Raw genomic sequence first — 18,213 nt, forward strand, 5'->3', positions numbered from 1 at the left:
AAGACTGTGCCCTGCACATACCTGTAGTTCATTCAATGCTCATTGAGAAAAATTGGATCTTTCATGGATTTCAGTGTTACCCTCAAACCTAGGAGTATGGCTGGTCATTCAATTGGACCCTTCAAAGAAGCAACCCAGGAAATATAGATATGCCTGCCAGAATATTCTCCTGGCTTGACAATGAGAAACCTGAGGTACAGACAGCTTAAGTGACTTCTACCCACCACATAGCCCATCATGAAAGCTCATTGTTTGGAGCCTCCAGGCCTCAGAGAACAATCAATTGGTGTGCTATAAACATCATTCAAACAATTGTACCCTTTCACCAACTTGGTGTTTTGTTTTTTGATTCGATTAAGTTCTACCACCTAATCTCAGACACAGCTAACTAAGTATGAGGATAGATTCAGGAAGGAACTGCCTTCGCTTTATTGAGGGGAGGCTTTGCGGTGGATCCTCAGGATCACAGGCAACGTTGAGGTTTACATTCTACAATGAGTGGGCCCTTCGTTGACAAGATGTCCATTTGGTTCCACAAAAGCTTCTAGGAGGCAACACCTTTTTTAATAGTCTGCCATTTTTCCTAAAAAAGACAGAAATATGTGACTGTAGTTCAGCTACATATGCTATAATGCTATAAATGCTATGAATGTCATTCCAACAATTGTACTCTTTCACCCGCTTGGTCCTTTTTGATTCCATGAAGTCCCACCACCCAATCTCAGACACAGCTAAGTAAGTATGAGGACAGATTCAGGAACAAACACCTTTTCTAAAAATAATCTTCCATTTTTCCTCAAAAAAAGACAGAAATATGTGACTGTGGCTCAGCCCTTTCTTTGAGAATTGAGTAAGCACAAATTCTTACATCCCTGTTACTCCAGTCATTCCACAGAAAACAGGGATCCCAGCAGCCAGAGGTTAGGGATTCAACGTTGATTCGGTGTTCAGTGTTGGCATGAGCACGTTCAGGGAGAGGAGGAAGAAAGGAGAATTTGGAAAATCCAGGAATAAGTGACACATTTTTTTAATATTAATTTTCTTCATTTTGGGTGTTCTACAATCCCGACCGTATAATTTACATTTCTTTCGCCTCCCTCCCTCCTCCGTCCCTCCTCCTGCCCTCAGACGGCAAACAGTTTTATATAGGATGCATGCATACAATCCTATTAAACGTATTTTCATTATAGTCACGCTGCGTAGAAGAATTATAATGAATGGGAGAAACCATAGGACAAACCAAAACATAATACACAGGAAAAAAATTATCTGCTATATTTTGCTTTTGAATTCCCTAGTTCTTTCTGTGATATGAAAGGCATTTTGCCTTAGAAGATCATTGGGAATATTTTTTAAGTCTTTGCATTACTACAAAATTCCAAGTCTACCAGAAAAATCTCTCTCCCACTGTGGTCATTGCTGTGCACAAAATTCTCCTGGTTCTGCTCCTTTCGCTCAGCCTCAGATCATAAAAGTCCTTCCAGGCCTCTCTGAAGTCTTCCTGTTCATCATTTCTTCTGGTGCAATAGTACTCCATGACATTTCTATACCACAACTTATTCAGCCATTCGCAAATTGAGGGGCATCACCTTGATTTCCACTTTTTGGCAACTTCAAGGAGCGCTGCTAGAAATATTTTGGTACATGTCGGACCCTTTCCTTTTTTATGATGTTTTTGGATACAGTCCTAGTAGCGATATTGCTGGGTCAAAGGGTATGCACATTCTTGTAGCCCTTTGGGCATACTTCCAAACCTCTCTCCAGAATGGTTGGATGCGCTCGCAGCTCCACCAACAATGAATTAGTGTTCCAACTCTCCCACATACTCTGCAACATTTATCATTTCCCTGTTCTGTCATGTTTGCCAATCCTACAGGTGTGATGCTGTACCTCAGAGTTGCTTTGATTTGCATCTCTCTAATCAAAAGTGATTTAGAGCATTTTTTTCATATGGCTATAGAAAGCTTTAATTTCTTCCTCTGAAAACTATCTGTTCACATCCTTTGACCATTTATCAATTGGGGAATGACTTGTAATTTTGTCAATTTGACTCACTTCTGTATATATTCTTGAAATGACGCATTTATCCCCGACATTCTGTCAAAATCCTTTCCCAGTTTTCTACATCTCTCCGATTTTTGGTGCATTGGGTTTGGTTGTGCCAAACCTTGTCAGTGGAAGGTAATCAAAATTACCCATCTTGCACTTCATACTACTATCTATCTCTTCTTTAGTCAGAGAAATACACTATTCCTTCCTCCATGAATTTCTCCATAGGATCAATCTTTACGCCTAGATTGTGCACAAATTTGGATTTTACTCTTCTATATGATGTCAGGCATGGGTCTATGCCTAGTTTCTGCCATAGTCTTTTCCAGTTGTCCCAACCATTTTTGCCAAACAGTGACTTCTTATCCCAGAAGCTGGGTCCTTGGGTTTATCAAACAGTACATTGCTATATTCGTTGTCCACTCTGTCTTGAGTACCTAGCTCATTCCACTACTCTACCCTTCTCTTTCTTACTACGTATCGAGTGATTTTCATATTTGCTGCTTTGAAAGACAACTGGAGATCTGGTAGCGCTAGGCCACATTCCCTGGGATTTCTTGTCATGGATGTTCTGGACCTTTTGTTCTTCCAGATGAATTTTGATACTATTTTTCCAGCTCTAGAAAATAATTATCACACACTTTGATTGATATGGCACTAAATAAGTAAACTAATTGAGGGAAAATTGTCATTTTTATTATATTGCTTTGGCCTACCCACAAGCAACTGATGTTTTGCCTCTTCCTTAGATCTGACTTCATTTGTGTGAAAAGTGTCTTGCAGAGGTGTGCATATACTCAACTCCATCTCAGAAAAAGACATTGAATAAGTCTCAATGATTTCCCTAGAAAAAGATATTGCCAGGGCTGGACGGATGTACCAGTGAATTCCATCAAACATTTAAAGAACAGTTAATTCCAACACTATGTAGACTCTTTGTGAAAACAGAGGAAGGAGTCTTCCCAAACCCTCTTAATGATACTAATATGGCTTTCATACCTAACCCAGGAAGAGGCAAAACAGACAAGGAAAAATATAGACCAATTTCTCTCATGAATATAGATGCGAAAATTTTAAATAAGATTTTAGCAAAAAGAATAGAGCAGGTTATCATGAGAATAATACATTATGATCAGGTGGGATTCATACCAGGAGTGAAGGACTGGTTGAGTATTAGAAAAACTATTAGCATTATCCATCATATCAACAAGAAAACCAACAGATACCACAGGATTATCTCAGTAGATGCTGAAAAAAGTTTTTGACAAAATACAACACCCATTCCTATTAAAAATATTGGAGAGCATAAGAATAAAGGGAACTTTCCATAAAACAATAAGTAGTATCTCCCCAAAGTCTTCAGTAAGCATTGTGTGCAATGGAGATAAGCTAGATGTATTTCCCATAAGATCAGAGGTGAAACAAGGTTGTCAGTTATCACCATTATTATTCAGTATGACACTACAAATATTACCTGTAGCAATAACAGAAGAAAAAGAGAAGCCAAATGGGCAAACGAGACACTAAGTTATCCCTCTTTGCAGATGATACCAAGATATAGGCCGAAAATCCCAGAGATTCAAGCAAAAAACTTCTGGACATAATAAACAAGTTTGGCAAAGTTGCAGGTTACAAAATAAACCCACACAAATCTTCTGCATTTCTATAGAGTAATAAGAAAGCCCAACAACAGGACATAGAAAGAGAAATCCCCTCTCAAGCTGGAGTAGATACGACCAACTCTCTGGCAGTTTACCAACGAAAACAAACTCAGGGACTAAAGGACACAAATCTTGAGAAGTCAGGATAATTTTTTTCAGCTATAGAATCACATTAGGCTGATTATCAGGCTGGGAAAGAAGGGGATCCAGGCTCAGTCCTGGTGCAGGGAAGGAAATACAGCTCAAGATCTCATCTAAGGAAAGGAGCCATGCTCAGGGATCTTACCTCAGGAAAGGGAGCTACTCTAAACATTGGCTGAGACAAAGTGGCCAGGCTCAGCTCTCTAACCCACAGTAGAGAGTCTGGCTCAGCTTATGAATCCAAGAAAATCAACTGGGTTTGGTTCTCTAGGCTAGCTAAGAAATAAAAGGACTGGTCTAAGAATCTAGGACATCTACTCTGTTATTCCTTACATCTGGTACTGGGCTCAAAAATAGCAGCTAAACATGAACAAGTTCTAAGAGGATTGGCAAAAGATATGACTACAAACTCACTGAAGAATTTCCATTTTTCCTCACTTAGTTGTTTGACACATTCATTCTTATCTATTATGGTCAGCATGAGATCTCTCAGAAAACTAACGCGGTCCAAGGTGAACTTTCTCGTCATATTCATGGAAGTGGATGAAATACACAAAGAGAAATTATGACAGTTAGAGACACTGCTTTGGGCTGTTATATAATCTTTCTTTGCTGCCTTTTGATCCTTTCCCCATCCTTGATATAATTCCTGACTGAAGACACTCCAGCACAGACAGCAAAGGCTGAAGAAACTGGAGAGAATATGGCAACTCATTTTTTTGTTAATTCAGCCTGGAGAGGCAGGGAAATGGACTACAGGACCTCTCATGGATTCTCCATACCTTATACTTTGAGTTCCTTGAAGTAGAGTGATCCAGAGCATGAATACCCTGAGACCTAAAATGAATGACCCAATAGGTTCCCTGCTGTCAGGGCCAGATGAGTGGGGAATGCAACCCTCGCAGGGAGGGATCAGGCAGGGCAAGGTGACTCACCTTCACAGTAGTAAATCACCAAGCTAGCAAGCAGCAAAACGACAAGGAAAGGTCTCATCATAAGAAAATAAGGTTCTAAGGTACTGGGCTTCAGGAGGCTGGGAGTGCTTTGGAACTTCCAGAGAGCACAGGGATATGTGTGCCTTGCAAGGCTGCCCAGACCTCCCCTAGGAGTGAGTCATGTGATGTTATGATAAAGCCTGGAGCACACACACACCCCTTCCACCTCTCTCCAACAAGACTCCTGACTTCTCTTAGTGAAGTAATTCCTGAGACTCTCAGTTTCCTCAAAGTGTTCAGGCTAGATGGCAACCTCCCCATCTTTACTTCACGGGACTTGCTCATGAGACTGTGTCTCCTCCAGACATGAAACCCAGGTTGAAGTCAGCTTACATCCAAATGACTTCTTATGGTATCAGTTCTGCAAACGTCTCTTTCTTGGACGTTGGAGGCCAGGTAGTTCCTGGCAATGGGGGTTTGAGGCAATTACCCGTATGCTACTTCAAGGTAGAAGAGGCTGCACAACACCAAACGAAGTCCCAGCTTCTCCTCTGCTAACTGGAGAGTTCTGCCATTTAACCATGTATATTTACAAAATGTCCTTAGAGTCATCTGAATCACCATCCAACGGGTAGTGAAGCTTAATCCCAGTTCCGGAAAAATGCTCGTCACTTTTCTATCAGAGCACCACTAATTTGTCCCCAACTGCATACATCACTGACTTTCTGGATGTTTCTTTTCTCTAATGGGATTCCCAGAAGGATTTCACAAGATCCTGACTCAGGTAGCATCCTCTGTTGCGTATATAGGAACAACAAATGGTTCTAGCTTCCATAATTCTCTGAGGAAAGTAGATTCAAGAACTGGAAGAGAACCTAGAGAATGTCCAATCCAATCCTCAACATCTAACATAAGTAATTGGAAGTACACAGAGCCTCAAAGATTGGTAAGGTCAAATCGATCTGCAAGTCAGGGGGGAAAATTGAACCCATGCTCTGGACCTGAGAGCCAGTAAACTTTCCATTACATCTTACTGCCTCGATTATCTTACCTGCTTTATAGATTTGGAACCCAAAAGGATAAGGGAGCCAAGGAATGAAAGAGTGAAGTGCAAGGACAGACTGGATTCCCCTGTCCCTGATTTCATAGTGTTAACTTTCATGGTTCTCTGTGGTTTATCAAATTTCACTACAAAGAATTCAAGGTTGGAGATAACACGAGAAAAGGATCTATAAGCCAGGTCATGATTCACATTCTGCCATTTGTACCTGGAAGTGAAACAAAGAAACACATTCTTTGTTCCCTGATGTTGAGGGACACGTTCTGCACTCAGAGGCAGGAAAAGTGGTTTTGAATCTACTCTAAAACACTCTTCACTGCAGACTTATCACACTGGCAAGAAGCCTCTCTGAACCTCAGTCAGTCAATCTGTAAGAAAGAAACACGAATATTGGTACTTCCTCCTTTAGAGGGCTCCTGTGAGTGTGAAAAGTGTGTTGGAAATCTGCAAGCACTATCAAATAGGATGGATTTGATGTTGAATTACAGTGATTCTGCTGTACCTTCTCTAGCCTGAAACCAATTTATTCAGTAGCTTGCACGACTTGGGAAAAGTCAATGGCTCCTTGAGCCATAGAGACTTAGCATCATTCTGACACTTTCATGCCACTCTTCTGGATTCCAAGGCCTGCGCATGGGTTTTCAGACTCCCTGATGCTGCTCCCCTGCCCCAGCCTCTGTCCTTGGAGCTTGTTAGCATCTGAGTCTTGCCTGCCCTCCCTTGCACGTGGTGACTGGTACAATATCTGTGACCAATTTTCCTCTTAAAATCCTAAGGTTCACAGTTCTACTCCATTCAAACCAAAGGAGGTGAAATCTTGGACCCTCAGAGTCATGCCTTTCCATTTAGAAGGGAACTTAGGGATTATGAAGTCCCATTACCTGGTTTCAGCAAAGAAGATCTGGGTTGCAGTGCTGGGTGGTGGCCCTGGAGTAAGGAGGAGCACTGCTCTGGTGGTGTTTGTGGCAATAATGGAGAGGAAGTCCTCGTCACAGTTCCAGGGCAGAAAAGAATGTTTGGGATGGTTCACAGATCAAAGCACAGACCAGGAGAGGAATGAACATCTTTTCTTGGATCATCAAAGCTTGGAAGAACTGAAAATTTACAGGTGCCCAGAAATATCTCTGAAAACAGCTGCACAACACCCCTGAAGTGTGGGCCAGGACACCCTTCACACTGGAAGCAGAGACCTAATTTAACAAAGAGCCTCAAAGTCAAGGAAGTGGCTGGGAAAATAAGCAAATAATGGGGAAAAATCGGAATATGAAATCTCACTTAGGTAACAAGAAACATCAAAATATACAACCTGAAGAAGGAAACAAAATCAAACCTCCTAGACCTAAAGTCTCCAAGGAAAGTATGAATTGGCCACAGCACGTGGAACAACTCACAAAGAATATTTCAAGTCAAATAAGAGAAGTAGATGGAAAAGGGAAAAGAAATGAGAGTGATGCAAGAAAATAATGAAAAACAAATCAACAGCTTGCTAAAGGAGACCCCAAAAATAATGAAGAATATAACACTTTAACAAATAGACTAAACAAAATATCAAAAGAAGTCGAAAATACCAACGAGGAAAAGGCATTAAGAAACAGAAATTGCCAAATAGAAAAGGAAGTCCAAAAGCTCATTGAGGAAAATAATTCCTTCAAAATTAAAACGGAGTAGATCGAAGCTAATGACTTTGTGGGAGATCAAGAAATTATGAACAAATAGAAAAGAATGTGAAAATAGAAGAGAATGTGAAACACGTCACTGGAAAAATAACTAGCCTGGAAATTAGATTTAGGACAGATCATTTTAAAATTGTTGCAGTACCTGAAAGACGTGATCAAAAAGGAACCTAGACATCATGTTGTAAGAAATTATTAAGGATAATTACCCTGACACTCTAGAATCAGAGGAGAGCATAGATATTGAAAGAGTCTTCTAATCACATCCTGAGATCCCCAAAGGAAAAGTCCTAGGAATATTGCAACCAAATTCCAGAGTTCCCATATCGAGGAGAAAATATTGCAAGCAGCCAGAAAGAAACACTTCAAAAATTGTGGAAACACATGTAGGATAAGACAAGATTTAGTAGCTTCTACTAAAAGAGATTGGAGGACTTGGAATACGATATTGCAGAGGTCAAAGGAACCAGGATAAAAATCAAGAATTACCTACCTCGCAAAACTGAATATAACACTTCAGCGGGGAAATGAGCTTTCAATGAAATAGAGGACTTTATTTATTTATTTTTAGTTCTCAACATTCACTTCCATCAATTTTAAATTTTCTCCCCCTCTCTGCTCTCTTCCCTCCCAAAGATGGCATGCAATCCAATTTAAGCGAAATAGAGCACTTTCAAACATTCTTGATAAAAAGACCAGAGGTGAGGAGAAACTTTCACTTTCAAATACAAGAATCAAGAGAAGCATGAAAAGGTAAGCAGGAAAGAGAAATCATAAGGGGCTTATTAAAAGTTCAACTGTTTACAGTCCCACATGGAAAGACGCTATTGGTAACTCAGGAGACCTTTCTTAATATTAGGGTAGCTGGATGAAATATACATCCATCCGTAAATCCATCCATCCATACACATACACACACTCACACACTCGCACACACACTCACACACAAACCCGACAATGAATGAGTTGCATATGAAGGTATCGTATCTGCAAAATAAAACTAAGGGGTAAGAGAAGAATGTACTGGGAGAGGGAGAAAGGTAGAGGTAAAATGGGGTAAACTATCTCACAAAAAGAGGAAAGAAACAACTCTTACAATGGAGGGCAAGAAGGGGGAGGTGAAAAGGAATGAGTGTCCCTTACTCTCATCAGATTTAGCTTAGGGAGGTAATATTTGGGTATTGGCACACTCAGTTGGGTATGAAAATCTATCTTACTTTACAGGACAGTAGGGTGGACGTGGATAACAGGAGAGGATGATAGAAGTGAGGAAATGGGAGGAAATGTTAATCAGAAGGGAACACTGTAGAGGAAGGACAGGGTCAAAGGAAGGAAGAGAATAAATGTGAGTGGAATAGGATGGAGGGAAATACAGTTAGCCTTTCCCAACATGATGGTTATGGAAATATTTTGCATGAGTACACATGGATCACCTATATCAAACTGCTTGCCTCCTCAGTGAGGGTGAGTATGGAGGAAGGGAGAGAGAGAGAATGTGGAAGCCAAAATTTGAAAAATAAATGTTAATAATAATTAATAAGGAACATGGAGGAAAGAAATTAAAGTGCCCTGGTGTTATTATGAAAGTAATCTTGAAGAGAACAACCTACTGAAAGAGCCTTGGGCACACTTGGGGGTCTCCAGACTACACTTTGAGAATTGCAGCATGATATCAATCTGACCATATCATTTTCTAACCTGAAGGCAGAAGTGTCAGACATGTAGTACATCAACGCAGAAAAAATTGCACAAATTCTTATTCTCAACCTTATAGGGCATGTACATCCCTGTTCCATATTTTCTCCTTCACCCTGCTTTCAATGGTCTATAACCAGCTTATCTGAGTAGTTTACCTCTTCTCCCAGCTTCTCCTGCTCTGCATAGTCTATATTCTCCTGTTCTGAATGCTGAGGTATGAAGCTTTCCTGGCCACCTTTTCTGTGGCCAGTCTAAAGTATATTGAAGCCTGATTTCATTGCTTTCCTTCGAGTTGCTGTCTGAAAAGTTTTTCATTCATTTTCCCTAAACTCCAATCCCCTTCCTGCTGAGCACTTAGTGTTTCATATCCCAGTGAGATAGATCATCTTTATTGTCCAGCTGTTTTGCCTTTGTATTCCTAGTGACTGTAATTTAGCAAAACTTCTTTGTCTATTTCTTTGTTTAATTCTCGCTTCCTTCCCTCCCTCCCTCCTTCCCCCTTGCCCCCCTGCCCCCCTGCCTTTCTGCCTTCCTGCTTTTATCTTCCTGCCTTTCTTCCTTTTCCTTTCTTTTTAAACTTGCCACCAGAACACAACATTGTGTTAAGTCAAGGAGGAAAGTGGGCAGTGTCACCTCCTACGAGAATTCTATCTTGCCTACTCTCGTACAAGTGCACTGTCCCTGATGCTTACTCTTTATTTAATTTCCAAATCATTTTTTAATTTAATTGTTTTCACACCAAGAGAGCAACAGTTTCTTAAGGGTGGAGACGGCTTTATCTTCAGTGAGTAAATAAATGAAGAAATCAGTGAGTAAATAAATCAAGAGCACAGGCTTTAGCCTTTACACAGTCATTATTAAGTCTGTGACAAATGGGTAAATGATTTCCCTTCTCAGACTCTTTTTTCCACCTCTGAACCTTGAGTCAATACTCTCATTCCTGACCACAGTCTCCCAAAATACCTCACTGCGATCTCCAAGCAATCCCATAAATATAAACTTCATTTTAAAATAGAAGAGTCCCATTGAATACCCAAAGGTTGGTTCTATGTATAGGAGAAGATTAGACTGTTTTGAGGACTGTATTTTTGCATCTGGAGTTGAACTCAAAAGACTTCCTTAACGATAATGGGAAAAAAACCTTTAAAACTCATGCAGAAATATCACACACTTTTGCACACACACTATTTTTAGTCCTCAAATGAACATCTTACTTCTGCACAACATGAATGGATTTGGATGATAAGCCCTTAGGAGGCATTATCTGAAATACAGAAAAAGAACGACCATATAGGGAGGGTCTGCTTTTGGATAAGTCCCAAATTGACCTCTACTTAGCCATGATGCTGTGCTCCTCTTTGGCATGATTCCCCAATAAAAACACGTAGGTAGGGAAGGGAGAGGCTACTGGAGCAACGATGCATTCTTCTCTCTCTCTCTCTCTCTCTCTCTCTCTCTCTCTCTCTCTCTCTCTCTCTCTCTCTCTCTCTCTCTGTATGTGTGGGTGTGAGAGTACGTGCACTTACCAACGGCCTACTACGTGCCAGATTCTCTGGTAAGCACTTCACAAATACCATCTCATCTTGTTTGATATTCACAATAACCCTAAGAATTAGGCATTATTATGATGCCCATTTTACAGCTGAGGAACTGCAGCAAATAGAGGTGAAGTGACTGGTCCAAGGTCACGTTGCTAGTCAGGATCTGAGGCCAGCTTGGAATTCAGGCCTTCTGGACTCTAGCCTCAGACACTTGCTATCAGTGCGACTGAGCCTCAGTTTCCTTAAATGTAGAGCAGAGATAATAGCATCTACCTCCTACGGTTGTTCTGAGGATTAAATGAGATATTTATCACGTGCTTAGATCATTGTAAGGCACATAGTAGGGGTTATACAAATGTTAGTTCTTCCCTTTCACGTCTAATTTTGGTACCTCTGACCCTGTCCATAAGGATATATTTACTATTTAAGACTTTTGTGCGTGAGAGAGTGAACGGGAATGAATTCACATTGCTGCTGGGCAATTGATATTGACACATATTAGTAATTGCCTGCTGCTCCATCTTAGAGCTACAAGAACTTGAATGTAGGAAACAGTGGACAAAAAGTCCTGAATGAATATTAATCATTTTATAGCAAGCTTTCGAATCTGGATCCTGGCTCGGGAAAGTTGAGAACTGCTCCCCTCTCCCCCCCGCAATTGATTACAGTTTTTAAACATATCGCATAACAGATCTGGGAACGCTGAGATCAGATGACACCTCACTTCCCCACCAATCACTGCCGTGGAGCCTCTGCAAAGTGAGGAGGACTGGTATACAAGTCAAATAATGAAAGGGGAAAATGCCAAATAACGTTTGAAGACTTCACCTCCCCACTCCTCATGAATCAGCCCAGTGAAGACAGACAATTGCCTCATTCTCTGGCTCCAGCCAACCTGAACCCTCAGGTGAATGTCAATAATGTTCTTTAACAAATCCCACGTAGATGTGTAAGTTGGTTTGGGCTGAAGTTTTCATCTGTTCCTTTCCTAATATGAATGGGGATGTCCCAAAGCATTATTCATTTAGAGAATAATTGTGTACTACACGTAGGAATTAAAATGTGCAAGAGAAGATGAACAATCATTCTTTTAAAGAAAATGACACATGAACTCAGCCATCCTGATGGCTTTCTCTCTCACTTATGCACCAATGCCCTAAGCTTTGAGCTGTTTGTTGGATGATAAACGGATAGCCTCATGTTTCCTATTTTAGTTCTCCTATTTCTTGGGGGAAGTAGATGTAAATCATGACCCTCTTCCTAAGGAGAGCTCAGCTGGTGCAAGATTACTCACTTTCACAGCAGGAGATGGCTGGGGTGATCCTCAGCAGAGCATCAAGGAAAGGTCTCCTGGTGGAGATGTTGGCCCGTGAGTTTAAAGAGGCTCAGAGTGCTTTGGGATTAGCAGAGTTCACAGGGATCTTTGTGTCCTTCAAGGCTGCCCACTCCCTCCCCAAAAGTCAGTCAAGTGATATCATGGCAAATCTTGGCACACCTTCCATTTCTACCCCTGTCCCCATACCCTCTCCTGGCGTCTCTCAATGAAACCCCTCCCCAGGGCCTCCAACCTGGCATGAAACCTCTCCCATGTTCCCTAGCATCTCCTCACTGGCAGGGAAGGGCGTATCCTCAGGGCATGGAGCCCTGGCAGCTGGAGCCCCAGCTCTGTGAGATCCAGTCCTTCCTCTTTCTTGCCAGTTGGTGGTTGTGGTGGGAAACTGGGTGCCTTGGACGCCTTTTCAGAGTTTGGGTGCTTGGAGACAGAACTAAACCTGATGGGAAGTCCTAGGGTTAGAAGAAGAGCTGACTGCAGCTTCTAAGCACTTTACAAGGGACATTCACAAAGCCACTCTGGGAGACATCAACACCTGCTCCAGTTCCTCTGACTTTGACAGCATGTGATATTTCGCTGACCATTTTGGGTACATTTCTCACTGATTCTTCCATCCACAGGGATCATGGAAATATCCTAACATGGGTGGCTTTCTTTAAGGGGCACAGGAAGGTGGAGACCAAAATCCATATTGCCAGTGACTAGGAGATTCCATTGAGAGACCAGATGGCATGATGGATAGAAGGCAAGCCTTGGATTCAGGGGAGATCTGGGTTTGAATGTCAATTCTAAGAGCAGCTATCTGTCCATGGAGTGTCATTTGATCTCACTGAGCCTCACTTTCAAAATAATGATACTTTTCGCGGTCACCTCATGGGATTTGTGTGTGATTCCAAGGAGATAAGGGCTCTCTAAATCATAAGGTAATGTCTGAACACGAGCTAGTATTGTTATTATTATTATTGACTTCTTGTGCCATGGGTAGCATCTTCACCCCTGTTTTGTCAAAATGGAGCCTGTAGGAACACAACTAAGGGACTCAATCCCATTGCACCACCCTTCAGGTAAAGAATCCCCAACTCCTAAATTTACAGTGTGACCTCACATGCTTTCCAATGGTTTGAGAATTGTCAACACGAGAAAGCAATTAACAAGCCCTTATTAAACCTATATTACATGCCAGGCACTGTGCTGGCTGTTCAAAGACACAAAGGCAATAGTATCCATCTTCGAGGAACTTCCATTCTGTCTGACAACAAAAACGCATTCACACACAGGCATATTCAAAATCGATCCAAGAATCTAGCACCTCCCAGGCGGTGGTGTGGAGGTGGGGAGGCGAGGGCAGGTGGGAAAACTGAGTCCTAGGGAAACAAGGAAGTCTGAGAATACAGTTTCTGATCTATATTTTACCCTTGGTGACTGGGAGGGAAAGGGGAAAAGGAGCCCTTGGAGACTGGCACAGATGAAGCATTAGATTCAGGGTCCAAGAAGTTGCTCTCACAGCCAATGAACTCAACAAGCATTGACTTATTGTCTGTTACTTGCCAGATCCTACACAAGGTGCTGGGAATATGAAGACAAAAACAAATAAGCCCCTGCCCTCAAGGAACTTACATTCTACTGGGCAGAAACAACATATACAAAGAAATTGTTCAGTCATATCGCACTCTTCATGACCCTGTTTGGGGTTTTCCTGGCAAAGATATTAGTGTGGTTTGCCGTTTTCTTTTCCAGCTCATTTTACAGAGGAGGAAACTGAGGCAATCAGGGTATAAATGCTAAATATAATCTTCATTTTAATGCAAAATTTTTACTTTCATGAAAAGAGAGAAAGAGAGAAACACACAGAGAAACATAGAGCGAGGGGAGAGAGACAGAGACAGAGAGACGGAGACAGAGCACACTAACAGTGTGGGAATAACATCCTCTCTGGGGTGGTATCTAAGTTCTGCTTTGAAGGAATATGAGGATTCTCTGAACCACAGGTGAAGAGAGCATTCTCAGCACACAACACTACCTGTCTACAAAGGCCTGGAGGCAGGATATGGAATGTCTTGTAGAAGGAACAGCTGGAAGGGAGCATCTGTGAGGGGCAGCAAAGTGAGATGAGTCAGGAAAGGTCAGAAAGGTTGGAAAGATCATGATGGTGAAGGACGCTGTATGCCAGAAAGAGAAATGTGTATTCTGTCTTCGATAAAATAAAGTCACAAAGTTTTGGAGTTGAACACTGACACAGTCAGATGTGTGATTTACCAATATCAATCAGACAGCAATCCTCCTTACACCATGAGCTCCTTGAGAGCAGGGGTTGCTTCTTGGTTTGGTTTTGTTTCCCCTTCCAGCCTCTGTGTTCATCTCAACAACTGGTATGTAAGAGGTACTTCCTAATGCTTGTGGAAGAACGGCTTTAGGAAATCTTAGTTGGTAACTTGATAAAGAAAAGGAAAGACTGGAGGTAAGGAGATGGATTAGGAGGCAGCTGGATGATAATACATTTACTGAAACTCTCTGAGCCTCGGTTTGGTAAAATAGGCAGAATTGGGAATGGCACATTCCGAGATTTCCACTCATGTAACTCACCTGGTAGAGGAGGCTGGGGAGAGTCACAATGAAGGGTCATCAATGTGGCTTGGAGAGACTTGGGATCATGTGTAGTCATTCTATTCCTGGTTTCATTCTGCAAAGGACATGGTAGATGATGGCATCTTAAGGAACTTGGGGTTCCTTCAGAAGGTGCTACCAAACCAGAGCCTTGACCATTCTCCTTGGCAGTTCTTCCTTGGTCCATCTCTGTCTCTTTCTCCCCCTGTCTCTCTCTGTCTCAGTGTTTCTCTTCTCTCTCTTTTGTTAGTAGCTACTAAGAGATAATGTCATCAGGGGGAGGCCTTGGACCTTCTCTCTCTTTAACGTTGACATGTGGGTCCATGAATACGGCCTTCATTCTCTGTCTGTCTTGGTGTTTGTTTATTTTGTCATTGAGGTGAAAGAGATGACTTTGAGACTGCAATCTTGTGGATTTTCAAAGGCCAAAGAAGTGAGCCTCTGGAAATCTGTGAGTAGGCAAGTCCAGCTTCAAAGTCCTAAAGAGGAATGAATGGGACCCATCTCAGAAGTACCTGACACACTCACTCATGTGACATCCACCTCATTCACCCACCTTCAATCATTTGACAAATGAGGCAGCCTACAAAGGTTCTGTCCCTTGCCCATGCCCAGAAATTTGCAAGGCCAATATTTGAACTCAGCTCTACTCACTCCCAAGGAAGTATTCTTTTTCACTATGATATCCGGCCTCTCTGCACCTACCTGTACTTCTGCAGTTCAGGTCTGTGTTCTGCCTTCCATCCTTCCTTTAGTGCTCAGAATTCTTTACCCAGAATCTCAGCAGTCTCCAGATGGTGAGGACAAGGTTCTGAGTGTCCAGACCTCAGGCCATTGCTCTCTCTTCCACCAAAGACACGGGACACTGGATAAATCCTCAGGACCTAGCCCTCTCCCCTTGATTCCGTAGTTGGAGCCCAAAGGCAGGGAATCTCCATATTTTTTCCTATTGGGGTCTTTCCCTAGAATGAGATACCACGTGATAGTGTCTAGATACTGGCTCTATTTGATCTCTATTCTGAAATTTCCCAAGAGAAACTCCTGAGTGAGGGAAATGAGCCAAAGAGACGCTGTTTTAGAGAACTCGTCCTCAAGATAGTTGCGGATCCATGGAAGCGCAGAGGAGAAATTTAGATAAAGATTTTAAGAAAAAATGGAGGAGAAAGAGAGTTGGTGGTAGGGAGAGGTAATATCACCCCACACAGGTTGTCAGGCTAAGGCTGAATATGACCAGGTTGCAGGCAACAGTCTAGCATGGTAGAAATTCAGAGCAGGTAAAGGGGAATGGTGTGAAACATGGCTAGAAAACTAGACCAGCATGGATATGGAGGGTCTCACATTCAATGGAGACAAGAAGCAGCCACCGAAGATTTTTTGGCGCGAAGAGTGTTTTGGTCAGACCTGTGCCTTGGCAAGATCTTTTTATTTATTCAAAGATACAGAGAGGTTTGTTTGCCTCTGAGCCAAGCCTTCACATTTATGAGATTCCCAGGCTTCTTTGCTGAGGGGCGATCAGCTTCTTGGCACATCTTATGCACCCAGAGTGTGTGGGTGCCTCCCACTGATGCAGACGAGGTGCTGGGGGTGTAGGAAAGGGGAAGAAAACAGCAAGTGAAGGGACTGACTTAGCAGCTAAAGGGGGAAATCTGCAGGAAGCTGTTTGTAGGGAAGGACTCACCAGCAACGAGTTAAACAGGCTGTGACCTTGTGATATCTCTCCATGAACTTGGATATGACCCAGATTTGTGCAGTTCTACTTTAGGACTGCTGTCCCTAGGTAAACAAGCTTTGCTGAGCACACACAGACTTAACAGCTCACATGTTATGCATTTCAAGAAATTCTTTGTGGACAAATCCGGAAGTGTCCTAATTAAAAAAGACTGTAATCCATTTGCTGCAAATTTCCAAGCTTCCAAAACAATACCAGGTGACTCCATCCTCTTTCCCCAGGGGTGTTGGGATATTTCCTTTGGCCTAATGCCTAGCAGAGATGGAGAGCTTAATCAATTTTCTGTCTCTCTATCCATCTATCCATCCATCCATCTTTATCAACTATCCATGCATCTATATATCTCTATCATCTACTCATCCACTGACCTATTCCTCCATCTATATCATCTCTTGCCTATCTAGCCAACTATCTACTATTCAAATATCCATCCATCCATCCATCCATCCATCCATCCATCCATCCATCAATCTCTATCTATCTATAATCATCTGGATTCTCCTCCTCCACGTTTTTCTTTTTTTAAATGAGAGAACTTTTTCCATATTGCATTTTAAACATGTATTGATATAGATTGTTTTGACATCCTTGACATTTCCCAAGGTATCCCTTCCCCTTTCTTTTCCTTTTTCAGAGAGCCATCCCTTATGAAAAGAAAGAATAAAAACAAGAGTTCATACAACAAGTCTGATATAAGCAATGTTCACCCCCATAGTCTCCCTCCTTTGTAAAGGACTGAAGCAGGTGCCTTCCCCTATCACTTCATTGGGGCCAAAGTTGCTCAGAATGGGAATCTGAAGGCAGGGACCTGGCACAACATGGAGTCAGTGGGACTGCACTGCTCACTGAGGTTTAAATCCGAGCAAGAGTAGACTGATGGAGCAGGTCCAGCAAAACCACTCAGACACAAGGAGAGCCGGTGGGCTGGAGTTCTGAGCCATGGCTCTTCCCTCTTCCTCCAATCGCTTGCTGACCCAATCTCAGGGTTGTACAAATCTGCAGTTCCTTCCCTTATTTGTTTCTGAAAACTCAAACTCATACTGTGTTTTATGAATAATGTTGATCAAGAGAGCAAATGTCCCAGGTATGGGGTGGAGACTGGAGAGCAGAGTACATGCCAGAAAGATATTGAGGCCAACAGCAGCTGCCAAGCATCAGGAGTTCAGGAAACTCCAGGTAGTGGGAGGAAGGAATGGTGTAAATATATGTGCTCAGTTCCCTCCAGTGGGCACTTATGATACTGAAAGCTGGAAGGAACATTATTCCATCATGTCAGAGCAGTTAGGCACCCCAGGACAGAGAATCCTGCAACTAGAAGGGTCATGTGGACTCTTTTACAGATGAGGAAACTGAGTCATACGGAAATAGAGCCAGGAAATGATATAGCCTACACTTCGACCCTGGCTGTCCTTGCTCTAAATCTAGTGACACTGTGTTCTAGGACGAGAGCCATGACTTCTATCCTTACAGGTACTAGGAACTAGGAAGGATTAGTGCCTTATTTGGGTATGACAGACTTAGTGCCATCAGACCCCTAGAGGTAATCTCAGCAATGCACCCATTTATTGATCATGAGGAATGGGAGAGATGTCCTCTATGAATGGAGAAAAGCCAATGTTGAGAAATTTTTTAAAATAAGGGAAGCAGATGTATATCTTGAAACTCTAGGTGAGTGAAGGTAATTTTGGTTTCCTGGGACAATTCTAGAATAGATAATCATAGAGAGACTTTGGGGACATTGAATCAAGAATGTTCAAGAACCAGCCTGGTGCTCTCTGGAACCTCCTGC

General features: G+C 42.2%; 1 long non-coding RNA gene across 1 annotated transcript; it reads right to left on the bottom strand.

Annotated features, from left to right (window-relative positions):
• Positions 1-405: 405 nt before the first annotated feature.
• LOC140522168 (uncharacterized) lies at positions 406-16,276 on the bottom strand. The gene is made up of 2 exons (XR_011973240.1): positions 12,053-16,276; positions 406-583 (listed from the first exon to the last, which is right to left on the bottom strand). It is a non-coding gene; the product is annotated as an uncharacterized lncRNA (long non-coding RNA).
• Positions 16,277-18,213: the final 1,937 nt, after the last annotated feature.

The sequence above is a fragment of the Notamacropus eugenii genome, chromosome 2 (genome assembly GCF_028372415.1).
Source record: "Notamacropus eugenii isolate mMacEug1 chromosome 2, mMacEug1.pri_v2, whole genome shotgun sequence".
Lineage (NCBI taxonomy): Eukaryota > Metazoa > Chordata > Mammalia > Diprotodontia > Macropodidae > Notamacropus > Notamacropus eugenii.